Below are 23,037 nucleotides of genomic sequence, written 5' to 3' on the forward strand. Positions count from 1 at the left end.
TTCTGAGCCGATTGGCATTCAAGGGGCCAAGAGGAGGAAGGCTGAAAAGAGTGTCCCTGGAATCTGTGCCACTGTGCTCCCTGAGGGGCAGGATTGCCACGCAGACATGGTTCCCAGAGTCGACTTACAAATAAAGACCAGTAGTAGATCTGGGCTCTGGAGTAGGGCCTGTGAAGGGCTTGTTATTCAAAGTGGGCAAAATAAAGGAACTGCTATATTCTGGCCCAGGGATTATGGAGGCTTGCTTTTCTCAGCCTAGGGAGGCCATTCCTTTCTTTTTTCTAAATTGGCGACTGTACCTGAGTTCAGCGGCTCTCACGGTTCTCCAGTTTGTTATTCCTCCTCCTGCCTTTCCCTCTGCCAGGCCAGGCTGCAGGTGACAGTGTGCTTATCAGTCATTCCTGAGAGTTCCATTTCTTTTAAAACTACCTACCCTACCATACAGTCCTAAAATGTAGGCTTCAGGTGGGATTATAAAATGATGCAGCTGCTATGGAAAATCAAATTAGTGTCCTACTTCTGCATATATGTCCAAAAGAACTGCAAACAGGATCTCAAAGAGATACTTGCATTCCCATATTCTTTACAACATTATTCACAATAGCCAACAAAAGACAACCTAAATGTCCATCAACAGATGAAATAATATTTCAAAGTGTAGTAAATTCATACAATGAAATATTACTCAACTCTAAAAAAGCCATAGGATACCACATGGATGAGCCTTGAGGACATTTTACTAAGTGAAATAAACCAGTCACAAAAAGACAGATGCTCCATGATTCCACTTATGTGCAGAATCTAAAGCAGTCAAACACTTAGAAATAAAAAGTAGAAAGTTGATTCCCAGGGATTGGGGGAGGGAGAAGGGGAAGCATTGCTTAAAGGGTAAAGAGACAGTTTTTCTGTTGTTGTTGTTTTGTGGAGATTGGGATTGTGTGCCAGGGAATGAACTCAGGAGCCCTCGACCACTGAGCCGCATCCCCAGACCTATTTTGTACTTTATTTAGAGACAGGGTCTCACTGAGTTGCTTAGTGACTCGCTTTTGCTGAGGCTGGCTTTGAACTTGGATCTTCCTGCCTCAGCCTCCCAAGTTGCTGGGATTACAGGCATGCACCAGTGTGCCCAGCTAGAGTCAGTTTTCAAGATGAAAAAGTTCTAGAGATCTATTGCATAACAATTCACATACAGTTGGCACAGTTGAACTGTACACTCAAAAATGGTTAAGAAGGTAAACTTTGTTATATAATTTTTGCCACATTAAAAAATAGTCTTCAAAATTATAGTTCCTTTTTTTAAGTCAAGATGGGGTACAATGTATTACATTTGAGACTTCAGGTTTTCCTTTCCCTTATCCCTAGTTTCTGTCTCCAATGGAAGAGCCAGTCACCAGATCTTGGGATTCTATGCTGGAGAATCAAAGGGAAGTGGGAAGGAAAGTAAGATAACAAAGGGTCAAAGGGGAGAAGGATGGAGTTATGGGAAGATTAAGGTCACTGAGCCTTAATCTTAATCCATACAGAGCCTTTGCATGAATTAGAAAAGGGTGTTTCTTAGAATGGGTGAAAACTCATGTGCTCAGTGGCACCTTTGAAGGCACAGAGCCTCTTCCTTTAACAAGTAGGGTCCCATCAGAGCTGTCACTGGCTCTGAGACTTCAGGATAGATTCTGCCTTCATTTCCCCTTGTGCAATGTACAAAACCATTCAGAAACACTCTCTGACAAGGGCAGTGTATGAGGGGAAGAAAAAATACTTTTTAAAAATGTTAGGATAGCCAGAAATTATTACTCTTCATAAGCTTGACAAGTCTTTAAAAATAGATTTGTGATTTTAAATAAATTATAAAGTTGTTAAAAATACAAATTCTAGAAAAATGATACAGCAGACACACATGCATAGCTTCGAGATTTAAACTAGGTGAATGTGCTGTCATATTTTTTTCTGATATAGTAATTGTGGATGTGTTCTTACTAATATTGAAATCTGCTTTGACCCTATCTCATTTCTCTTTCCCTTCCCAGAATTAAACATCACATTGAAATTGGCCTTTATCTTTCCTGTGTTTATATTTTTACATGGCACATTTGTTTACATGATAAATAATATTATCATTTGGCATATTTGGAAGAAATTGCATCCTTTTGAAATTTACTTTGAGCATTCAATGGTTTTTTTTTTTTATATATTTTTGTCTTGTTTTGTGTAGTTCCAACTCTATCATTTCAACTCCCCATAGTATTCCTTTGTATAACCATCTTATAATTTACTTATCTATTTTCATGTTGAAGAAGAGTAGGGATCTAAGGGTGTAAATCAATGGCAGAGTGCTTGCTTACTTAGCATGCGTAAGGTTCTGTGTTTGATGCCTAGTTCCTCCAAAAAAAGAAAGAAAAAGAAAGTAAAGATAGCGGCTTGTTTTTCAATTAAAACTGATTCACTCCCAGTATGCATGTTTTTGCAAGCCTGCGTGAGATCTCACCTTCTCTGTTCTTTTGCAAATAAAACTGCTAACAGACTGCCCTGAAACCCCAACATTCTTGGGGCAATCATTCATCATAGGTCCCCGTTGTCAGAGTTGATGCACTCAGGAAAAAAAAGAATCCATTCTCAGGAAGTGTCTGGCCCTGCCCCTGGCTTCCTCTTTCCTTGGAGCTCTTCCCAAGTGCTCTCTGCCGAGGTTCTACAGCACCTAGACTCTTCTTGCAGAAATGATGCACATAAGGGACTTCCTGAGTTTGAGTCTGGACTAAAACTAAGCCCTGAGAGTTTTGAAACCTTGATGACAAGAGTGGAAATAGACCAGAAATGTTACTGAAAAGCTTCAGTTTTTCTCTCTGCCTGAAAGTGGAATGAAGTCTTGGGATGGACTATCTCTTAGTTGGGGACCAACTCATCAAATGAGCCATACAGCTTTGCAAACTTAAAGCAATGACTACAGTGAAACAAGCTATAAACACTGTTTCCTGGACTGATTTTATTATTTATGCAGGATTGAGACTGTTTTGTGCCAGAATAATGTTGTTACTACTTGTGGTAATGGATTACTTTTTTAAACAAAACAGGTACTGTCGTTGTGCAACTCTGGCAACAAGTAGGGCCATTTTATGGTATAGATACTAAAATAATTACTTGAATAAATCATTATATTTGAATAATATTGAATAGATGAAAGTAGGCATGGAGTCGAGGTGGAAGGCATTCTTCCCAACACTTCAGGACTTTGGGGTACTGTGAAGTGACCTATTAATTGGATGATAGGAAGGATCTATGATGGCTTGTGAGCAGGAGAGTGGGTCACCCAGAAAAATAGAATATAAGAGGGCAGAGGCAGCCCTCTGGCTGTGGGTAGAGGGGACCTTTGGTTATCACATGTGATCACCTCTTCAGGGACCTCTAGAAATAATTGGGAGACATATGAAGGGGACATAAAAATCAATCATATGAAGAGACATTGCATTTTAAGCACTGAGCATTAATACAACCTCATTTATATTCACAGACTGTTGAAGAAGGTGTGTTGGTGAATGGAGGCTGTGTAACTGTTTTCTTTTTCCTTTTCAAGAACAATGTTAAAACAGAAATGGTTGCATTTCTTCTTGTCTAGATGCACAGAAATCCTTTGGTAAGTGGCAAATTTTGCAGGGTATGCTCTAGTCTCGAAAAGGAGGCAATTATAGAAAAGAAATGTGAAAAGATTTATAGCTGATGATCTCCGAGGACTTGAATTGTAAGTGTGCTTCATATATATTTTTGATATAATTCCCTACCTTTGTCTAACCTGAATGTTAATAGGAAAAAGCTTAAATTTGTACGCCTTCCCACTGCCTAAGGTTGAGGTTTTGTTAAGATTTTTGTAACATTTTAATCTAGTATATGCCTTAAAACATTTTTGAATTATTTTCTTCTTTGATAGCTAATTATTAATTGGGCTGTGATGATATATATTTTATTTCTGACTGCACTGCCTGGATTTCTCAAATACATTTGACATACCTAGATAATGAGTGTGCAGTATTTCCATCCTTGAGGGCCAGGAGACACCTCATTACTTGTCTGGATCACTTTGGACTTAAAGTTTCTAATTTTTAAGGTATTGGTTTATTGTTGCCTCTAATTTCATTTTCAATTATAAAGCTCCCTGAGACCTTGCCAGAGAGGGCTGTGTGAATTTATTATATTGTTCTCATTACTGGTCAGACATTATCCATGCAGTATTAATGGGAAAACCAGGAGAGATAAGGTAAGATTTTAAAGCAAGAGACTCATTTACGAGAACCGAACCTTACAGCCTTTTCTTTTCCTCTTCTTCTTCTTCTTTTTTTTTTTTTTTCAGTTTCATCATTTATCTGCCTCTGCCTTGTTCAGTTAGCTTGTTAACAGTATAGTTTCTATAGCAACACCTATTGGTTGTTGTGATAATGAAAGCCACAGCAAGATCTCCTGCAGAGAAATCCTTGCTGCTGACAAGATCAACTCATATTTTCTTTGTCCGATGTTTTCTATTTCTTCTTGGAATGACCCTTTAGTAGAATATAAAAGATATCTACTAATTACCTGTGAAATAAACAGCTGAAGTCAGGCAGCTCTGACAGAACATCAGAGGTTAGCTTTATTCCAGTGATGGTGAGATACTGCCTGAAAGAACCAGCCAATTTCTTTAGCTATAAATTTTACCACCCAGCACTGTTATCGTGAAATAAAATGAAGGTCAGTCCACTTCTTCCAATTTGAGTTAAAAGGTTTTATTTAGAGAAAATTTCCCATGTACTCAGGTTTTAGGACTTCATCAAAATAGCAAATGGAAAAGTCTGATGTTATTTTTTTGACACATGATAATATATTAAAATTAAAATAAAATAGTAGATAAAATAAAATATTGAGGGTAACTTCTGATAAGATATATTTGTTAATCTTTTGGGAAACTGCTCAGACTAAATCTTCTTTTTTGTCTCTATTTATTAGGTGCAAACTTTTCTATCTAATGTTCCCTTTCTGAATTATTCAAATAATGCCACTGATCACCCAATGGCTTTATGTGATATATTTACACTTGCTAACTTAAAATGGGAAGAATATTCAAGTTAAGGGTTTACTTAATTGCAAAATTACACTTTATACATTATTTACTAAAAATAAAGAATTATGTCTTGAAATATTGGTTAATAGTCCCAGGTCCTTATTGAGGTCAGAATCTCCGGTTTTATTTCCTATTTTAGTTTCTTTTCAGGGTCTTTTTGATTTCATTGTGTTCTCATCTACATATTTTTTTTAAATGATGTCCTTCCTTCTCATGGAAAGCACCTGAAAAATGGCATGAAGTTGGACCCTTGAAAATCTACATTAATTTTTTCCAGTCTCACACCATCTATTCCACGAATTTAAATTCTTTTCTTTTTAAAAAGTGAATCTATCTTCCAATAATTAAAACATTCAATCACATTTAAAGTCTTAATGCCTAGGAATCAAAAGCAATATCAGATGATACCACACTTTTCAATTTTAGTTGTCAACATTGAATATGCATGCAAAATAGTTAAATTAGAATTTAGAAATTGACATCGATAACAAGAGCCAGAAATTTTGTGTCTCCTTTCAAATATTTGTATTTAAGGGAGGTTCTAATGTCTGTCAAGCAAACTGCCACCATTTCCCAAAACTGTCATCTCGTTAAAATACATTCATCACACATACCAAAATATGTGTGATATTTGCTTCTGGGCAATGGAATTAAGGAAAATTTTTTTTCTTTTTGGTGCTAGGGATTGAATCCATGGATGCTTTTCCATTGAGCCACATCTGCAGTTCTTTTTAGTTTAGTTTTTTTTTCTTGGGTGTGGTGGGGAGGAGGGCACAGGTTCTCATGAAGTTACTGAGTTTGGCTGAACTTGCGATCCTACTACTGCCTAACCCTCCTTAGTCACTGGGATTATAGGTGTGCTCCACAGCACCCAGTTTGTTTTCTTCTTAATGTGTTTCTATAGTTTTCCAAAATTTACTCATTACCAGTATCTTATTTTTATAATAAGAAAAAAAAGGAATAACTTCTTGTTAAAGTTAACTGTGGCAAAGGCCTTCCTACTAGGCTTCATAAATTCTGGTCAGCCTTGGATGTCATTTCATCCTGAAAAATATGTAAATCTTATCTCTAGCACTTAAGTAATTATACTAGACATGATAAGGACCTTGTCATTTGAATCTCAGTGAAATATACCTTGAACCCTACATATCCCTCATTTAAGGTACAAGGATACCCAGATTCAAATCCCATAGTCTAATAGGTATCTGAAAAGCATTTCACCACATATTCCTTGAGTTATGTCTATTATTCTGATGTATCAGGCTCTCTCTAGAGTACTTGATAATTCATGTTCCTCATCAAAGCCTTCACATGCAGGTGTCTCTTGGGGCTTGGACTCTCAAATTATCCTTTTATCAGCTAATATTTGCTCCAACTCCATAATCTTGAAATTAATACTTCAATGACCCCCTTTCCCTCTTCCATAGCTGTTAAAGCTTTTCTCTACCTATACTAGGTCTTCAGTTATTTGATTCCTCTAACTTTACGGTCACCAGGTTTTTCCTGCAGCCTCCTTGTCTATAGGTCACAGTCAGGGGTTTCAGCTTTGCTCCTTCCCATCTTGATTTGCTCACCCACTGGCCACTGTCCTGGTGCAGTGCCGAGCTCAGTTACCACCAGTGAATTTCCTTTGTCTTCTTTCTAGTATATGCACATTTTCTGATCTTGAAAAATAAAATAAAAACCAACCACCACTATAAACAACAACAACAAAAACTTTGGGGACAGTTGTGCATTTATCCACTTTCCAAATTATTCTTTCCTTTCTTGTCAAGTTCTGATGAGTGATACAAACGCTCTGCCTTCTTCTTCAGTACCATTTAATTTTCTCACTGATTGTGTAGTAAATCTCTTGCTCCATTATTCTTTCAAAATGGGTCTCTTAAACATCACCAGTAATCTTGACAAGCTGTCTCTCCTTCCCATGTTCCTGGGGATTTTTGTAACAAGAACCAGTATAGTCAATTCTCTTTCTAGAGCTCACCTTCCTTGACTTTCATAAACACAGCTGCTTTCTGTATCTGAGACTAAGGTTAAAGAACTGCTCGTGGTTCTCTTATCCTCCACCAAGCCTCCAACCTAGGTTTCTGTCTTTGACTCCTTATACTTTTTTCCACTGGGGAACATGCTAATTTTTGAAAACATAATCCCCATACAGATAGCCCTTTTACAGTTCTAACCTTTACATTCTCTTTTACAATTCAATATTTCAGCTCACATCAGGCAAAAATTCAAGAAGGAACCCTATTATTTCTGTGAGTACTATTTTTGATGTTTTATTCTCCAAAGCCACGTCACACCTGATTCTCAGTAGGGCCAGTGGTGCTGGGCAGGTGACGCACGATGGTGGGGATCAGAGAGCCTGATGGAACTATGGAGCCCAGCTCCTCCCCAGAGAGGCTTACCAAGGGCACAGTAGGTGGGAATGTCTCTCTGGGTACAGGTAGGAAGGATGTGTAGTTTTGGTGTAGAATTTAGAAGCAATAACAGAAATGACTAAAAGTTGGTATGCTTTTTGTTTTCACCATGTTCCAGCAATTCTAAACAAAGGCGATGATAAGCTCTTCTTCCTCAAAACACTGCTTTGGTTGATCTACTTTCTGAACAACTGCTGTGATCCCTGTTGAGTTTTAGCTATATATGTAGTCTTTGAATTGGGACATTTTAATTACTTATCTTTTAATAAACATTGCATTCTATGTGAAAGTTAATGCCAAGGACTTCTCTTTTATAGTTACCCCCAAGACATAAGCACACAGCTATTATATATATTCCTTTCAAAAATGAGTTCAAAATTGTTATGAATTTTCTAAGCTCATCTCAAGAGCATTTCTTCATATTCCCACATTTAAATGGAAGATTCAAATTTATTCAGGATAGAAGAAGAAACAGAGCTCAAGTTCTTTTAATTCTGTCATACTAAATGACTCCTTCAGGCTTTTCTTTGTGTTTAAAACTTATAAGTGTAGAACTGAATATGATTTATGAGTGGTGATAATTTTATTTGGTTAGTGAAAATTTTAGTTCCTACCTTAAATATTTTACTGAATTTTTAAATTTATTCTTTAAAAATTGTTTTAAAATTAAAGAGCAACTAAAAATAGTTACTACTAATTATTACATAATTGTTACTAGTCATAATTTTGTTTTATAGAAAAGGTGGTTAGCAGGCCACAGTGAATATTTATTACATAGCTTCTCCCTTCTCTGTGTGTGATTTATTTAGCACATATATCTGGCATGAAAGTTTAGTTTTCCTTGATAACCTACGTAGTATAATATAATACCATATACTGAAAACCTACGATACTCATGCAGATTGAATGACAAAAGTATAAGGAGTTGAGACTATAGAAGTATCTTGACTCTCCTTGTCCATGATTGAAATTTTCCGTACTCACCTCCCAAGTTTATGTTTTGTAATCTGTCATTTAATTCTGATGACATTGTGTGTGTGTGTGTGTGTGTGTGTACTATAGGAACCAAACCTAGAGCCTCATCATGCATTCTAGGCAAGGATTCTACCATCCAAGTCTTCATGCAACAACAAGTCTGTGTGTGTGTGTGTGTATGTGTGTGTGTGTGTGTGTGTGTGTGTGTGTGTGTGCATTCACACATCTGTACTTAAATTTTAATAATACCTATCCATTTAGCCTAATTATTGAGATAGAGAGATGGATGATAGATTCATACAATTTCCTTCTTGACATGTCTTTAAATATATGATACCATTTGATATTATTGACCATTTCTTTCTTTCCTTTAACTTATGTGTCACTCCTTTCTTGATTTTTCTCCAACTTTACTGACCAGTCTTTCCTTAGCCCACCCTTCAAATGCAGGATTCCCTAATGCTGTTTTCTGTGTCTTTTCCCTTCTTATCTTCTGTGACTTTCAACTAGTACCTGTGAGTCCTGGATTCTCAAGTAGGTTTATGCCTTTTACCACCCACGTTGGCTTCAGGTTTATGTTTCAGGTAGATATGCCACCCACAACTCAAACTCATCACGTGCAGAACATATCATCTTCCTCTCTCAAACCTGTGTTTCTTGTTTTTTTTTTTTTTTTTTTTTGGTAAATGGCAACAGGAATCTTGGAAACCCTGAAAGGTTAAACCTTAAAATCATTTTATTCTTCCCTTCCCATCTCCAAATTCTAACCTTTTTGCCTCCTAAATAACTCTCCAATCTATTTCTTTCTCTCTACCCCATCCCTTGTTTTATTAATTTGGGTCTTCCTGAAAAGTTACTGAATAAATTCTGAAAACTGAACTCCTTTCCTCGCTCCTCAAACCCTCATCTTCAATCCCTCTGGAGAGATTTTTTTTTTTTTTCTAAAACATATTGTATGTTACCTCCTTGCCTAAAATCATCTCTTGGATTCCTAGTGCCTTCATGACAAAATACAGTATTTTGAACATTGAATACATTCTGTCATAATCTAATGCCTCTTCTCATTACTCCAAATATCACCCGCATTTTCTTAAATGTATTCTTTTCTCCAGCCCTGCTCTATTAGAGTCCCCAGTCCTGGTGATGCTCCCTCATATGTCTCTCATCTCTGCAATTTTTTTTTCTCCCTTTCCTCTCTTCTCCATAACCTCCCTCTTCCTGGCTTTCCTCCTCCTAGTTTTTCAGTCTTCTCTGACTGTTCTTTCTCTGCTTTTTCACACTCTCTTTTTCCTCTAATTAACCCCTTCCATGTTGATGCTCTTTAGGCTCAATCCCAGATTCTGTTCTTTAAGCTCTCTCCCTTGGAGGCCCCTTCACTCCCATGGCTTTAGGTACTGTCTCTACGCTGAGGACCCCTAAGCTTATGTACAACTAACATCTCTTTGGCAGAAGCTACTTGGATGTCTCAGTTTTCTTAAAATTAACCTGTCCAAAGTGGAACCTCTGAAATTCCTCCCTTGTTCTGGCAGAGAGGAACACTGCTCAAGCCTAGGCACAATGGGTAAGCAGTAAAGAAATAAATGAATACTTGATTAGTGTACATTTTAGGTGTGATACTGGAAATATTTCCAAATAACCCTCACTTAAATCGTGGATTCAAGTGAAGGGTTCTTTCCAATTTTCTTCTTCTTTTTATGTATTCTATTATAACAGTCAATTTTCTATAGTAGATTGTTGTTTAAAAAAAAAGAATCACTTCTGCCCTGGATGATTGTGAGTTCCTGAGAGTAGGCTTGAGCCTTGTTTATCTCTGCATCTTTGCCAATTCTAGCTTAGCGGGTAGCCAATCATTGTTGCTCAAGAGTCTGAGTGAATGCACCTGGCTACAGCTTGCTACTATAGTTGTAGTAGCAAATCCAAACTTCCCAGGAACTCCACCAAGTGGAGCACTTAAATAGAATTGGGAAGAGTTTACAGTGGTCCTTCCTTTTTAAACCATGAAACATCAGATAAGGATGAGACATTTTACTCAGCATTAGGTTGAAAGTCTTCAGTACCTTGTAGGACCAGCACCTCCTTCTTCAGAGTGCCATCTTGTTTTTTATTCTTTCCTAAACCATGGGTTCTTGGGAAGGCCCTCATTGTATGTGACAACTTGCTCTAAAGTGAAGTAAATTGTTTACCTTTTACTTTGTTGCTGAATCTGGCAGAATTATACACTTAATGTGGAATGATATTTCTTTCCAAAAGTTGTTAGTCTTTCAGACAAATTTCTTCCCTGATTCTTCTATGTTTAACAACATCATAGAAAATAAAAGTATAGGACTGGGGATGTAGCTCAGTAGTAGAGTGCTTGCTAGCATGTATGAGGCCCTGCTTCAATCCCCAGTACCAGAGAGAGAGCTAGAGAGCGAGAGCGAGAGCGAGAGCGAGAGAGAGAGAGAGAGAGAAAGATATTTAAAAATAGTAAATAAATAAAAGCATAAAGATTAGTCTAACATCAGCTGCATCAGTAAATTGATATTCACACCCAGTCATGAGATGTATGAAATTTTATTTGTTGTTTTCTTTCTTTCTTTCTAGTGAATTTTATTTCCAAGGATTGATTTTTTTTACTTCGATATATCATACATAGATGGGATATAATTTCTCATTTTCTCAGTGTACATGTTACAGAATCATATTGGCCATGTAGTCACGTATATACTACAGTAAAAATGTCTTTTTTCATTCTTTCTACGCCCACATCCCTTCTATCTACTCCCTCCCCTCCTATCACTTCCCTCACCTTATCTACCGTAATGCTATTCTTTCCTAGTGCCCCCCCCAACTTATTGTGAATTAGCATCGCATATTAGAGAAAAACATTCAGCCTTTGGTTTTTTGGGATTGACTTATTTCACTTAGCATGATAGTCTCCAACTCCAACCATTTACTGGCAAATGACATAATTTTACTCTTCTTTAAAGCTGAGTAATATTCCATTGAGTATATATACCACACTTTCTCTACCCATTCATCTATTGAGAGACACCTAGGTTGGTTTCATAGTCTAACTATTGTGAATTGAGCTGCTGTAAACATTGATGTGGCTGTGTCACTATAGTATGCTGAATAGACCAAAGAATGGGGATAGTTGGGTCAAAAGGTGGCTCCATTCCTAATTTTCTGAGGAATCTCCATACTGCTTTCCAGAGTGGTTGCAGCAATTTTCAGTCCTACCAGCAATGTATGAGTGTACCTTTTTCACCACATCCTTGCCATCATTGATTGTTGCTTGCTTATATTCTTGTCTTAGTTTTGATTTGCATTTCTCTAATTGCTAGATATGTTGAATACTTTTTCATATATTTATTGATCAATTGTATTTCTTATTCTGTGAAATGTCTGTTTAGTTCCTTAGTTCATTTATTGATAGGATTTTTTGGGTTTTTTTTTTTTTTTTTTTTTTTGGTGTTAAGTTCTTTTAGTTCTTATCTATCCTGGAGATTAATGCTTTATCAGAGGTGCATGTCGTAAAGATTTTCTCCCAATCTGTAGGCTATTTCCTCATGTTATTAATTGTTTCCTTTGCTGAGAAGAAGCCTTTTAATTTGAATCCATCCCATTTATTGATTCTTGATTTTGCTTCTTGCACTTTAGGAGTCTTGTCAAGGATGTCAGGTCCTAGGCCTACATGATGAAGATTTGGGCCTATTCTTTCTTCTATTGGTAGAATTTATCTTTGATACTCATATGAAGTATGTCAGCTTGTCAATTACTACAAAAGAGGGCAACCCAAAGCCTATTTCCTGGTGTCCAGGTCTCTTCCTAGTGGCACCACTGGCCTCTCTTGGGTAACAGTGTGCCTACTTTCTCTACTTTCTCCTGTGGTAAGCAACCATTGGGGAAAAGGGCAGTGGGAAAAGCAATGCACGGTTGCAGTGAACTTTTAGACAATTCAGAAATAATACAAAATTCCATTAGCAGCTTTGAAACAAAACTTTGTTTTTCTATGAAAAAATATTACTACCTCTGTTTCTAGAAAAAAAGTGGTAAAATGGTGTTACTGAATCATGAATAAAAAGGAAAAATAGATTTGAGACTTTACTAATTAATGAAATGCTTAATCTCAGTATAGAAATGATCCCATGCTGTGCATTCCACAAAATCCAGACTTGTGGGCTATTTTGGCTCTATTATATATTCAAATTAATTCAGATTTAACTGAGAAATCACTTACTAGTACATGAAAACATGGACTACCCTTTTAACATTTTCAAGTGAGGTTGTCAACTCTGTTTTACCCTATGTGAAATGTATGAGCTCAAATGATTTGGATTGTAAATCATCTATATTCCTGTAATTGATTGGAGCCAAGTAAAATGGAACTTACTGTGAGCAGTCATCTGAGCTCAATAGAATTTGGAGACGGCTTTATGAAATGGAAAATTTTAAGATGGAGATATTAGCACAGATGTGGCAAAACATAAAACAAATAATTTGTCACATGGAGGACATATTGGAGTTGTATTGCCACATTTCAAAAGATTAGGGTGCCTAAGGAAAAAAATCATAAGGGGATAGAGCTGTTTGCCTGATATATTCTTTGTATTTTTATATATAAGAATGAAAAAAACTGTAAGCATCCTATCTGAAAGGCTTAGAGGGGACTCAAATAATATATTATGGTATGTAAATTAGACAGAACATTATGAAGCCTTCCCAAAATGACATTATTGAATGATTATTTAATATTTAGTTAGATTTTAAAAAAAACAGAAAGTAAATTGAAGATATGCTTTGATTTCAGTTGTATTGAATTATGTATGCTTTTAATTATCCATATTAGGATAATGGGAATGCGACGTTTCCCCTTTTCCTTTCCTTTATTGCAGTAAACATATGATTTGTACATTAAATAAAAATTAGATGATAGAATAAACAGTGTCATTTCTAATGTAAAAATATTAAACTATATGACTGTTTTCCATTGCTTCTGGTTCTGCTTCTGTTGAACTTGATTCCTACAAAAGACAATGAGCTTGACTTCAATGATTTTGTTGTTCACCAGATAGTCCCAGGATAACTGCATTTTACTGCTGAAACACCATCTGGACTTTGTTCAAAATCCTCCTTAGCATGAATTGTGGTTGGCTAATGTCTCTCCCTGTATAAACACCATAAATTTTCCACACTCAATAGGGACTTCTATCACTCTGTAATTTAGGTTATTTCAAGCCTTTCGAGACACAGCTATGGGAACTTTTCAATATTTCACACTTAGTTACAATTAGTGTGTTATTAAAGGCACATCTCACTGAGATATTTCTTACATGACCAGATTCAGGCATTATATTCCAGACTCTTTCTATTCTCAAAAGTTGGAAATTATTTTATTTTTAAACAAACAAACAAAAAGAAAATGTAAGTTGGACACACTTTTAAAACAAGAATAGCAAGGAACTATTTCAGAGTTTTCTCTTGCTTTAATTGACAGAAGTGTGGAGGTAACTTTAATTTTCACAGGTAACCATCTCAAATTCCTTCACCATGATAGTCTTGCTTCTCCTAATCTGTGGGGGTTTCTGCTTCTTAAGTAGCAAGCAGCTGCAGAAGGTGATAAGAATGTGCTAATAAACACCTCAAGGTGATTCTTCATGTGTGCTAAGGGCAAACACTCTAGCCCCAAGAGATGGAGGAGGGATTGACCTCCTGACCCCTAACTGGAGAAACTGGAAAGAAGACCTCACTTTGAATCTTCAGGAACAGTATGGCTGCCTCTTTATCTCATTTGGCTCAGGAGCCAGCCTCGACTTTTCTCCACTTACCACATTTTTTGACTCATGAATATGAAAGACCACCTTTCACAAGCTCAGTAGGTACAGAGTTAACTTGCTCCTGAAAGAGCATTAGCATCCTACTCTCTCTTACTCTCTGGGTGTGACAGTGACCCAGCAGCCTATTAGATGTGGGCTGAAGAGTCATTTTGGAAGGAGAAATGAGAAGTCATGCTCTAATTATGTAATAGCTCACCTAAATCTGAGTTAAAAATAGGGATGTTTTTAAAGAAATGTCTATATTCCAAGTAATTATCCCACATTTGGAGCCTCTGGTGGGCCTATTTGGAATCCAAACTTTGCAGTTTTCATTCCATGACATTCTAGTTAGTAATCCAGGAGGTAACATCACAGATAAGAGAGTATTTGGATTAATAAAAAGTGTGTGATGAAGAATTGAGATGTGGGTGCCTCTATATTATGCCCAATAAAGTAATCCATCCAGCTCTGTTCCCTGCAAAATAGGGTGCTCCAAAATAAGACCTTCTAACCCAAGTAATTCAACCATTAAGACCAAGTAAAGGAAGGCAGAAGTAGGGAAAAAATAATATTAATGCCTACTATATAACAGGTGCTGAGCTAGGTGTTGTTCACGTGCAAATCCTCAGAGCAACCTTGTGAGAAACACCTCATGGTCTCTACCTTCTGGGTGAAGCAATTGTGGCCTGTAACATGTACGTTGTGGAGATGATATTTGAACTCCATCTGACAACATGACCATTCTACCAAATGCTGTTGTTCATAAAATGTCCAAATCTAAAACGATTTTAAGAGTTTTTGAGATCTATAGAGACTTGATTGTAAACAGGGGAGGAACACATGAGATGACTGTGGATTTTGGGGTGGCAGAAATAAGGATTAGGCCACATGATGTTTTTAGGTATTGGATGTTCACTAGAGAAATGGTAACCACTCATGGAAAGCCTTTAAAAACTCTTCAAAGAACTTTTCCCTTTATTTTGTCTGTCCAAATTCACCATTTGTAATGAGACTAGAATTGGCCAGACTAGGCATTTGATAAACTGCCAGGATGAGAACTTGCATTCAGTGGAGCTGAACTTGGAGTAGGGAATTTTGGACTCAGGGCAGAATAAGACCCTGAGAATGGGGAATACAAGACAAGTCTATTCCACAAGAAAAAGTCAAAGGTCACACCCTGAGAGACTGTGTGTAAACATCAAGTCCACAGTGCCAAAGGTGGGACTGAGGGCAGGGTCAGAGATCAATAGTTTGAGATTAGATGGGGATGATGGTGAGTGAAGGCGGGACAGGGGCAAGTGGTTGAGGCTGAGACTGGAGGTAAGACTTAGGATGAGCTCTTAGAACAATAATGCAAACCAGTCACCTGTTGTGGGATGAATGAAATGATGAGTTGGACTTAAAGGTATGGCAAAGGAATAGGTGAGCCCTTCCACCCTATTCATGGAAATGCAATTATAGTGGGCAGAACCCAGGCATACCAACTTGTTATCAGCTGACAGGCTGTCAGGATAACACAGGTGCAGAGAAGCAAAAATCATTCTGCAACCTCAAATATGCATAAAAACTGGAATTATTTTTTTAAACTCATATTTTAAAAGTGTCTGTGATGATCCTCATGTGCATAGCAAAACCTTTCTATCAATTCAGGCAAAATCCTTCTTTCTTCCAAAGTGCTTTTAGGGTCCAGGTAGTGTGATAGTACCCAGATGAGGAGGGAGAGAAGGATGAGGATGTGAATCTGTTGTGGATCCAGATGCCACAATGGCATCTGCTGAGTTATCCTTGATTCAGTCTGTTCTTTGTGGTTAGTTCTTCAATTTCTGCTGTGCTGCTTATGGTTCTCAGGCACAAGTTTTCCATAGCTCCGATGGATGTTCACAGAGGGCATGGATTCATTTGCTACCATTCTGGGGTTTCACAAAACTTGGTGGGGGCAGGAATCTCTGGTCTCAGGTTCAAGAGAATTATTCCCTTGTTTGAAAACTCACCCCGCTCCTTTTATAATCTCCCCAAGTCTTGATCCCCCATCTTACTCTTCCTCTGATGTGGACAGTTGACCCTTTCCAAATCAAATGTGAAGTGTAGGCAAACTCCAACAAAACAGATCAGGATCCCATTTGCCCCTAAGTCCTGCTGCATGGAAATTCTGGAACTGCCTCTTTGGACACCTCTAATAAGCCCCTTCATTGAATTTCTCTGAGGCATTCCTCCCAATGTCTGTCCTACTGCTTTGATTTTCCTTAGCGACTGGGCAGGATTGCCAAGTATCTAAATGACTAGGTGTGATTCTGACTCCTTCATCAGAAATTATAGCTGAGGTCAGGTCAGACTGACATGAAGAGAAGTCAATTGGTAGTGAATGACCTCATCTCTGGCTGATATTCTTTTGTAAAAACACTTACAACCTTACATGTTTTAGGAACACTTGATGAATGCTAATAAAATATTCTGCTAATATTCATCTATTAATATACTTTTGTGATAATAATTATGTGAATATTTTAATAACTGATTAAGAATGATTTTCCCCTGGTTTATAGTGTTTTATTTGTATTTTATTCCAACATATTTTGTGGGGTTTGAATGTCATGGAGTTTTCTGCATGAGACTGCTAGTCATTTTAGTTAATTGTGTTATTATAAAATCTAACTTATTCCAGAGATAATTCTATCACATATTTAATGGTAATTGGAACATTCACGGACTTTCTCTTCTTCTACAAATAGAAAATCTCTAGGTACCATGAAATGGAGTTGAATCATACAGATTGGGGTTCAAATCTTGGTAGTGAAAAAAAATATGTTTGAATTCTTCAAGTCTTTCTTTCTTCCTCTGGAAAATGGGCATAAATTAATCACTTTTATGAAGAATTTACATTACTCTGAATACCTGCCCCAATAACAGATATGGATATGTTTAGTAAAAATCGAGAGCACAATAATAAAGTCAAAAGAGTTTACTAAAGGAAAAAACTTTTGTGTTATTCAGCTGAGGTTACAGGTGTACCAGAAGTAGTGCAGATGTCAAAAAAGACCTTGTTTTAAATCTTATCTCTTATTTCTCAGCCACTGGCAAGTAGTTTCTTTGAGCCTTACTTATGTCAGTTTTAAAAAAGTTCAGAGCAAGAAAGAGATGTATAACTGAAAGAGTTGTTAAGCCTAAATGAGATAACAAATGAACATTTTAACAAGGTGCTTGGCCTTTAGTAAGTGCATAATAAATGTTTCTTTTTTGTTTTATCCATATTTTTAATTGGTGCACAATAGTCATACATAATGATGGAATTCATTGTTACATATTCAAACATGCACACAATACCACAAAAAAATATGGAAAGCTTCATGAATTTGTGTGTCATTTTTTGCACAGGGGCCAGGCTAACCTCCTCTGTATTATTTCAATTTTAGCATATGTGCTTCAGAAGCTAGCACTCAATGTTTCTTTTTGAATTGAAACACTAAGATAAAATGAGAGTTAATTACTTGGATTGAATTACCTGAAGATAGAATTGTATTATGACACAACCCATAGTTTGTCCTATGTATATCCAAAGATATAACATTAGAAAATGTTCCTTCATAGAGTAGCTTTTTTCTCATAAATTAATGATAATAATAATTTCATTTACATACAGAGAATCTTTATGGTAAAGCATCCTGTGATAACACAAATTTGACTATGGTAATTCAGTTCTCTCCTCAACAGCAGGCTTATCCTGATCAACTCCTTAATCTTACAATAATGATACCAAATTTGATATGACAGAATTTTCAGACTGCATACATCATTCTATGGTGAGGTTTAGGACAATCTTATTGCTGTGGTACTATTATTATCTTTGCTCAAATATGTTAGTAGAATGATTAGTTGTTACTATATTGCAGATGAGGAAACTTAGCAAAAAGATGGTTATATCTGATCCAAGAAGAGGTCCATCATGTATATGGGGCCACCTAAGAAAAATTTTGAAATAGTTTGTCTTTAATGCACTGTTATCCACCCTCCCTCCCTTCCTGTTGAGTAGTATAGAGCACTTATTTCTTGCCTCAGGTTTCAAACTTCCTTCACCCTTTAGCCATATCTGAAACCGGTAAAAGGTATGTGGCATATTGAGTGCTTACCCATTGCATTTTTCCCCCTCCATTCCCAACCTTCCTTGGTGTTCAGTTAGGGCCAGGTGACTAGGGTGACTGATGGAACATGAATGAAAGTGATTGACGTATGATATCTGGGCCACAGCAGTCAAGAGCTGGCCTACTTCCTTTGTTGCTTTCCTGTTGCAGAACTCTTGGAAACCACATCTTGCAATGGCAACATCCAAGATGAAGAGATGTATTTCTGAGTTGCAGGGTAGAAGAAAACTATTGTTTAGTTGCATTGGAATTTGTGCAAAGAAGAAATGAATTTTTTTTGTGTGTGATCCTGAAATTTCAGGGATCACCTGTTCTAGTTCCTCATGAGTAACTTCAACATAGAAAAAGATATTGACACTGTTGTAATTGTGTGTTTGCTTCCCCCCCCCCCCGCCACATTTTAAATTGGTGCTTTGTAGCTGTACATAATGGATTTATTATTACATATTTTTACATGCACACAATATAACAATATAGTTTGGCCAATATCACGCCTCAGCACTCCCCCACCCAACTTTCCACTCCTTACTGCTACTAATCTCCCTTTGATTTTTAGGAGATCCATCTCCACATTTCTTTTCCTTTTTCCTAACTTCTGCTTTTGAGAGAAAACATACATCCCTAGACCTTCTGAGTTTGACTTATTTGGCTTACATGATGGTCTCTAGTTCCATCCATTTTCCTATAAATGATATAATTTCATTTTTTAATGTATTATTTTTAGATATATGTGACAATAAGCTCTATTTTGACATATTATATGTACATGGGGTGCAACCCGTTACAATTTTGATCCCATTCTTGTGGTTGAACATGATGTGGAGTTACACTGGTCATGTATTAATATGTGAGCACAGAAATTATGTCTGATTTTATTCTACTGTCTTTCTATTCATACCCCCTTCTCTTCCTTTCATTCCCCTTTGTCTAATCCGATGAACTTCTATGTTTCCCTTCCCTACCCTCCTTGTTATAGGGTTAGCATTCACATATCAGAGAGAACATTCTAATTTTGATTTTTGGGGGACTGACTTATTTATTTCACTTAGCATAATATTCTACAGTTCCATACATTTACCAGCAAATGCCACAATTCCATTCTTCTTTATAGCTGAGTAACATTCCATTGTGTATGTCTACCACATTTTCTTTATTTATTTATCTGTTGAAGGGCACCAAGTTGGTTCCAAAGCGTGGCTACTGTGAATTTACTTTTATAAACATGAGTATGCATGTATCATTGTAGTAAGATGACTTTAATTCTTCAGGATAAATAAATGGTATAGCTATTTTATAGGGTGCTTTCATGCAAAATCTTTTGAGGCACCTCTATACTAATTTCTTTTTTAATATTTATTTTTTAGGTTGTAGTTGGACACAATACCTTTATTTTGTTTATTTATTGTTATGTGGTGCTGAGGATTGAACTCAGGGCCTTGCATGTGCTAGGTGAGCACTCTGCTGCTGAGCCAAACCCTACCCACTCTATATTGATTTCCATAGTGGTTGTATTAATTTACAGTCCCACCAGTAGTGTAAAAGTGATCCCTTTTTTCACATCCTCTCCATCATTTACTATTATTTGTATTCTTGATGAGTACTGTTCTGACTGATGTGAGATAAAATCTCAGTATAGTTTTAATTTGCAATTCTCTAGTTGCCAATGATGTTGAACATTTTTTCATGCATTTATTGGCCATTTTTTGTATTTCTATTTTTGAGAAATGTCTGTTTAATTCATTTTCCCATTTAATAATTGAGTTAATGTGATTTTTTTTGTTGTAAATTTTTTTGAACTTTTTATATTTTCTATATATCAATCCTCTGTAAGAAGAGGAGCTAGCAAAGGTTTTCTCCCATTCCATAGGTTCTGTCTTTGCATTCCTAATTGTTTCCTTTGCTGTGCAGAAGCTTTTTAATTTGATGCCCTCCCATTCATTAACTCTTGACATTATTTCCTGAGCTTTCAGGGTCCTATTGAGAAAGTCATTGCCAGTGACTAAAAGCTCAAGTGTTGACCCTATGTTTTCTTCTAGGAGTTGCATAGTGTTTGCTTTCCTTTTTTGTAAAGGGCACCAGAGTTTGGTTTTGCCTTTGCTAGAATTGCATATAAACGAAATCATATAGCTTACGTCTTCTGTGTCTCATTTATTGTACTGGTCATAATATTAATGGGACTTATCCAAATTTTTGCATGTCTAGTCCTTTTGATTCTTTAATATTAGCCCACTATATGGATATATCACAATTTGTTTATCACATTTACTCACTGTTAGACATTGATTTGTTTTTAGTTTTGCATTGTTTTAAGTATGTGTGTGTGTGTGTGTGTGTGTGTGTGTGTGTGTGTGTGTATGGCAGCTGTTTTGAGAATTTGAGTATAATCTGTGTATGTTTTAATTTCTCTTATATAAAAACCTAAGAATAAAATGGTTGGACCACATAGTGGGTTTAGCTTTTGAAGAAATGCCTAAATTTTCCAGAGTGATCAGACCATTTTCCATTCCCACTAACAGTGTACAAGAGTTCCAGTTGCTCTGCATCTTTGTTTTTTAAAATGTTATTTTTATTTTTTGACATTGTCTGACTTATTTTTTAATTTATTTTTTAAAAAGTTTTAAACTAACTTTTATTGGTACATTACAATCATACACAATAGTGGGATCATTATTACATGTTTATACGTGCTTGTCTTACTTTTAAACTTTAGTCATTCTGTTAATTGCATAGTGATATCTCATTCTACTGACCAATGGTGTTGAACACCTTCTCACATATTTGTTATCTACATCTCTTCCTTCTTTGGTCAAGTGTCTGCTCAAAGCTTTTGACCAGTAAAAGATCTAACTGTTTGCTATCTTTTTGTTAAATTACAAACATTTCATAGATTCTGAATAGAAATACTTTATCAGCTAGATGATTTAAAAATATCTTCTGGTTATGGCTTGCCTTTTTATTATCTTAACAAGACTTTTAAAAAGCAGAAAAGTTTGGAATCTATGAAACCCAATTTATTACTTTATTTCTTTTTTGATTTATCTTTTTGCATCCTCAGACATCTTTATCTAATTCAAAGTCACAAACATTTTGTTCTATTCTTCCTTTGAGAAGTTTTATTATTTTGCTGGTACATTTTGAAATATTTTCATTTGTGAAGTGATTTATATTTACTTTTGCATATAGATACCAAATTATTCCAGCACCATTGTTGAAATGTTATCTTTTCTCTATCTACCTTAACATTTTATTTATTAACTATTTGCCATATTGGTCTAGATTTATTTCTGGATCCTCTATAGTGTCCCATTGATTCTCATGCTTATCCTTATGCCAATACTATATCACTTTGCTTACTGTAGGAATTCTTGAAATTAGATAGTGGCAGTTCTCCAATCTTGTTAGCCTACCCAAAAGTTACTCTAGGTCCTCCTTTGGATTTCAGTATAAATTACATAATCAGTCTGTCATTTTTTATGCAAAAACTCATAAGGATTTTGACTGGGAATGCAATGAATCTCTATGCCAATCTTGAGCTCCCAATATGAATCTCAGTATATTTCTCCATTTATTTAGTTGTTCTCTAGTTTCTTTCAGCAAATGTCTTGTAGGTTTTTTTTAGGGTGGAGATTTTGCACATATTTAAAATTATATCCTTTGTGGTTAATATTTTCTGTCACTATTATAATTTTTTATAATTTCCAACTCTTCATTGCTAACATAGAGAATTATAACTGATTTTTATACTGACCCTGGATTGTATAAACTTATTAAACCCAGTTTTAGTTTTGCTTTTTAGCATATTCCATAGGACTTTTATAGACAATAAACTCATCTGAAAAAATATAAAAATACAGCTTTACAGATGGGATTTCAGGTGCAAAAATCCCAGGGGAAACATTGGCAAGGTACTTTGTAGGTATTATTTGTGAAAGTGGATGACAAATTAATCTGTGAATGAAGTTGACTTCAGAGTTTAGGGGAAAAAAAGCAAAAGACAAAACAAACAAACAGTTTTTCCCATAGATATGTGCTCTGAATTCTAATTATAGTGCTTCTCTGTACTTAAGCTTTAAGGTTAATCAGCATAAGTTGTGATAAAATTTAAATTAAATACAGTTATTATATGACTCTCAATGGGACTGGAGAATTGGGGTTTGATTAAACTTTTCAGCAAAGTGACTATAATCATTTTAAAAAGAGGTACAGTAAAAGCATAGTGTTATATTAATTATCAGATTAAGCATAAACAATTAAAATTAATAGGAAACAGATATAAAAATATTACTCATCACTCATATTCTCCTTTTAAGAATACAGTAAAAATAACTCTATGGTTAAATATTGATAAAGGTTCACCATATTTTCTTCATTTAATTTCTTAATATCATCCAGCTCTCTCCCATTCCTGCCAGCTCTGGCCATTTTATCATGCCTGTGGTTAATTTATATTCTGCTGAAGAAATATCTTCCAGAAAAATATGCTTGTCTGGTTAAAAGCTATAGCATATTAAAGACCATAACTCTTTCAAAGTTTCAGAAGGCAGTAAAACCAATGTTTTTAAAATCAGAGAATATGCTTATAATGTTTTTATGGATAATTCATTTTAAAAATAATGCTAATCTTATATCAT

At 35.9% G+C, this 23,037-nt stretch overlaps 1 non-coding gene and 1 pseudogene across 1 annotated transcript; one reads left to right on the forward strand and one right to left on the reverse strand.

The window, feature by feature from the left end:
• The window catches only part of LOC143401880 (histone deacetylase 1 pseudogene), a 74,607-nt pseudogene that overhangs the window by 41,342 nt on the left and 10,228 nt on the right, over nucleotides 1–23,037 (forward strand).
• LOC143402723 (U6 spliceosomal RNA) lies at nucleotides 17,597–17,704 on the reverse strand. The gene has a single exon (XR_013091784.1). It is a non-coding gene; the product is annotated as a U6 spliceosomal RNA (small nuclear RNA).

This window comes from Callospermophilus lateralis, chromosome 6 (assembly GCF_048772815.1).
Source record: "Callospermophilus lateralis isolate mCalLat2 chromosome 6, mCalLat2.hap1, whole genome shotgun sequence".
NCBI classification, from domain to species: domain Eukaryota; kingdom Metazoa; phylum Chordata; class Mammalia; order Rodentia; family Sciuridae; genus Callospermophilus; species Callospermophilus lateralis.